Here is a 5,378-nt window from a genome sequence, read left to right on the forward strand (position 1 = left end):
TACATTTCTTGCATTGTTGGAGTTCATGTATAAGTAGCTTTTCAGGAAGAAAACTGGTGTGAAGGATATTCAACATGATATTTCCTACAATGACAAAAAATGTGAAAATAGCCTTAAAAAGTCAACAAATGATTTTATATGTATTTTACAGTATATCAACATGATACCTATTTTTAGACTATTGCCTTAAACATCTGTAATGATGATTAATCATTAATGTTTAGCAGCCTTTTATTCTCTGATCAAATGTGCCTTTAGGTAACTATGAACAAAATAAAAGCAAATTTAACTTCTGCCTCTGCTTATTCACTTAGGGGGAAGGGAATCTTCTCCAGCTTATGGAAGGATAAGGACACTGTTCTTCCCTTGCTGTTAATAGTACTGCATATATGATCGACAAAGGCTTGGTTGCGTGTGTGTGTGTGTGTGTGTGTGTGTGTGTGTGTGTGTGTGTGTAGGAGCAGGGCACGGCAGTATCTGTAGGCATTTCTCAGCAGGTATGTGTCTCCAAGACAGCGCATTGGGTCTTATTCAACCAGAGACAATGATTTGGTTGTTTGGTTCAGATACATGCAACAGCAAAGCCTGACACAGTCTTCTTTCCATCTTATTCCTTTATGGCCATCTGTATATATTTGAGGCTCTTACTGTTGGCAGATAAGTGTTAGTGAGATTATTACACTTCCAGGAATGATACAACCAATCTCAACTGACACCACATAAAACCAGCCACACTTATCTAAATTTAATCCACTGCCCCATAACAAGATATATTCACACTGTGAATGTACTACTTTGAAGCTTCAAGTAATTTAGAAAATAATCTGATGTCCTAAGAACATAAGGAACTCCCTTCCTTTATATATATACAAATTTTGGTAATCAAATTATTTATTTTAAGAAGTATAACACTGACAATTTTGTCTTCATAAATTATCTGTTCTTTATTGTCTTGGCAGAGAATGGTTTATCACAGAGGTGAGATTTTTCTCCTCATGAATTTTAAGGTGATAAGAATTCCTAAGAAACTGTTTTTCTTCAAAGACTCATGGTTGCATGTAATTAAATGGTAAAATTCAATTCATTGTATAAATATATGTTTAATGTGGGGAACCACTCAGACTGCCTCAAAGCCCAGGGGCATCAAAGGACACCTGAGAATGTGATGCCTGTTTGTCCCACACAGGCGCACAGAGGGATGCAACTGTGTAACCATGACTCAGCACAGGTGAACATGCATGCACTGGTTACCGCACTATGTAAGAATGTGGACGTGAGATAACAACCTGTATGACAATCACACCATAAAGACGCAGGTAGCCCTCTTGCACTCTGGCCTTGGCTTTCTACTGTGCTCCATGCTGCCTGCTATTGTAGCTGATGTCTTGAACATGGGTGTACTTTAGCCTAGAGACCTCACCCACCAAAAAACCCTTTGGGCCCCTGAGCAACCAACAGATGTTATGATTTGGGTCTAAAATGACCTCCCAAATTGTCAGGGATTAATGCATTGATGAATCCATATAGCTCACTGTGTTGTCGGGAATGGGATTTTGTTGGAAAAGGCAGGTCATTAGGATATGACTGAAAGTATGCCTGCCTTTCCCGCCCTGGCTCCTCTCTCTGCTTCTTGGCTGCCACAGTATGGGCAGCTTTCCTCCTCAGCAGGCCATTCCATCATACCATTTCTGCGTTTGAGCTTGCCCGCTATGAACTAAAACTTCTAAACCTATAGGAACCCAGAGATGGAAGGATGGGGAAGGGAGGAGAAGGCAAGATGAAGTAAAAAGAATTAAGATGGGATATGTACATATTTCAGCTCTCTGTGATGGACACATTCATTATGTATTGCAATCATGTGCTAATAAAAAATCATTTAAAAAGAAAGAATAATAGAGAAATAAGTGGCTATATGGTAAAGCAAAGGTGACAGATATTCCTTGTGGAACTCAGATGGTGAATGGGTAAGTGGTATGCCAATCTTTCAATTTTTTTGTATATTTGGACATTTTCTTAATAAAATCTTGGAAATAACAACAATAAAATCTCTCCCCCTTTAAGTTGTAGGCATGGGATATTTTGTTCTGAGGAAGAACGTGACTAAGACAGTCCATTAGCCAGTCTCCATCATTACAGTCAAAACTCAAGACAACTAGTTTTACCAAGAAAAAGGTTACTCAGCTCAGTTTTGGAGGTTCAAAACCAAGATAATTGAGCACTGATGCAGTAGTACACACCCTGGACTCCATTGCCTCATGCAGTGGATACCAGGGTGGGAGTGTGTGCTGAGATCAAACAAGTTTTTACCTCTGAAAGTGGAGTGGAGAGAAAACTGGGAGGGGCCAAAACCTAGCTGTCACAAAGATCCTCTTTTGACAATTAGTAGTACATGCCACCATAGATCCAAGACCTCCCACAGCCATACCTCTGAGAAGTCCACAGCACCTCCTATTAATACCACTCTTGGAGCAAGCCTCTGGCAGGTGAACACTGGGACCCTGCCTATGTTCAAGCCACCACAAGCAGCATGCCTCTAATAATCCGAAAATGATGTAAGGTGTAGCATCTTTACTACGTCTTTATTAATGTACTTCAGTCAGTACTTATATTTGAAAATTATATACTATATAACTTTATATATTGTTATAATGTACATTTTATAGTTTTAGAATTATAATCTTAGATGCATTTGTTTGTTCATAAAGGATACCATATTCTTTCTAAAGTTGTAAAGCTAATATATTCTAATATTCATAGGAACTATCAATCTCTTTCCCCGTGTGCTTAAATAGTTGAAAGTTCTTCTATTTTGGATAGTCCATTAATAGTTTTAATAATCACTAATCATCACTTTATTTTACTTTAATTTTAGCAATAAAACATGCATATTTTGCTTCATGTCACATCATAAATGAATACCTTAATGAAGAGTCAGAAAATTACCAAGTTACAATGGTATTCCTAGTTCTCAATTCTGGGAGTGTCACATTATGTATCTGAAATTAACCAGGTGACTTCGCTCAGAAAGCAGTGATGCCCTAAGTTATCTCATGTGCTTTCCCTAAGGCCCATCACTTTGACGAGTCTCCAGGTTTTCTTTCTCTCACTTCCCGGAGGGCAGCACCTCTCTCGATGGGACTCTCGATGATTGCTCCCACTGCACTGATATTCACTCTCTGTGAACCAAGGCCACAGCCAGCCTACATATGGTCTGCAGTACCTCCCATACAAACAGAGATGGACAGGGAACACTGATCTTGGCCTGGCTCCATCTTCCACCCCCACCTATCATACTGTTTGTTGTTCCTCTTTTTGACATAGATTTTTGAATGAGTTATCTGTCTTTACCCTCTTGGATTTTTTCTCCACCACTTCTTTTTAAGCACATTCCAGTTAACTTCCTCATCCTTAATTTCAGCAAAACTGCTTGTGTACAGTTCACCAGTATCTGACACACGCTACAACCACTGGTCCGTTCTCTGTCTTCCTTTAACCTGGCCCTCTAGCAATATCACTGCAGTCTCTACTTCTCCATCAGTAATTTTTCTCTCTTGGGGTCCAGGACACCTGCTTTGAGTTTCTTTCTTGTTTTCCTTCTAGCCTGATCAGGTCCTTCTTCTTTCTCATTAGGTAAACCAGGTCCTCTCTGTCACACTTAGCCCTTTGATGATCTCACTAAAGGTATTATCTTTATGTTACCAACTGTCTATCAGGTCTTAAATTAATATCCCATCCTAGACTTTCCTGAACATCAGTTTTGCAAATTCAGCAGCCTGAATGGTGTCCCTATTTGGACATCTCATCCAAATCTCTAACACAACAAGCCCACACCCACTTCCAGTTGTTCTCCTACAAATCTACGACCCTTGCATGCTTTCTACACCTTAGTCCTTGCAGTTTCCTAAGCATGTCAGTCATTCTTGAGTTCCCTTTTCTCTCACTCCACAGATAATGCATGAAGTACAACAATCCTCTTGTCTTTGCTTCCAGTTCTAGAAATCCAGCACTGCTCAATTGCTATGTTGCTATAATTGTCCGAGATGTTGTATCTCACATGGGGCTTTAATTTGGATTTTCAGTGTCTTCCAAAGGTGTGCCAGCGGTGTTAGCACAATCACTGCTTCTGCCTAGGCAACTTTCTCTCTTGGGGTTCATGGAACCCCACTCTGAAAGCTTTGCTCTGCAGGATATGTTGTAGGGAGGTAGTGGAACAGTACGTGGTGAGGTCTAGGAGGAGGTATTTAAACCACCAGGGCAATCACCTCTGAGGCGACAGTGGGACCGTGGCCCCTTCCTCATTTTCTTATTCCCTCCCGGGCCACAGTGAAGAGACAGGGGAGTAATTCAGAGTCAAACTTGGCCCTTAAAGTTTCTTGACTTCTCTGACATCATCTGCTGCCCTTCTGCCTTCACCTTCGTCCCATGACCTCCCATACTGACCTCCTCGCCTTTCCTGGAGTACAGAGTTCTTTCTGGCTGAGTGGCTTTGCACTGTCTGTTCTTTCTGCTTGCGCAGCTTTCTCCCAGGCAACAGCACACCTGACTAGCAACTCCTGGCGCTTGTTCAGTTAACCTCTCCTCAGCAGACCTGCTCTCCTTGTCCCCCTCCCACAGCACGCCCAGTCCTCTTCCTCTTTTCAGCTTATTTTTGCTATGGAGTTTATTACCTTTGCATATACTCTATGGTTTACTTACTCATTGTGTTAATTTCTTCCCAGCTAGAATGAGTTTCAAAGCAAGAGGGTGATCATTAAAAATTTGTTGTTTACCTGAGCAGATAGCGCTGAAATTAAAATGGAGGCTACAAAGTGCTATTTTCAAACTACTAAGTCCAAAAATGAAGTTCGTAGTGCCCCTACCCGATGTACACAGGCCCCTTCTGGTCCCACTGCCACATCTTTTGGGCTTCAAAGCCTTGCTTGACTCGCTTAACTTAGATCTGTCTGCCTTTTTCTTTTGCCAAGGACAAAATATGCATCCTAGGATTTTCTCTGTGCCTTTTTCCTCGTTGAAGTGGCTCTTGTTTTTTCACAGAAATTCCCTCATGCTCTTAATTTCTTGACTGGATTTCACTGCCCTATGCACTGCAGCTGGCGCTGGGGTGTCCACTTCTGCGGACTGGCCTGAGGTTTGTCTTCCAGAGAATGCCACAGCGCAACCCAAGTGCCTATGACAGAATAGAAATCATCTTTTTCATCTCAGACTTCATCTTAGTTCTTTTTTTCTGTTGCTGAGACAAAACACTCAACACCTAAGTTAAAGACAGAAAGGTTTATTTGGCTCACAGTTTGTAGAGGTTTCAGTCCATAATCAGCAGGCTCCACGCAGGGTTGCATGGCAGAGGGACATTGCAGAGCAGGAGAGACAGAAGCAGCAGC

The sequence above is a fragment of the Cavia porcellus genome, unplaced genomic scaffold (genome assembly GCF_034190915.1).
Source record: "Cavia porcellus strain 051 isolate PalLab524CR breed Dunkin Hartley unplaced genomic scaffold, mCavPor4.1 scaffold_9, whole genome shotgun sequence".
Lineage (NCBI taxonomy): Eukaryota > Metazoa > Chordata > Mammalia > Rodentia > Caviidae > Cavia > Cavia porcellus.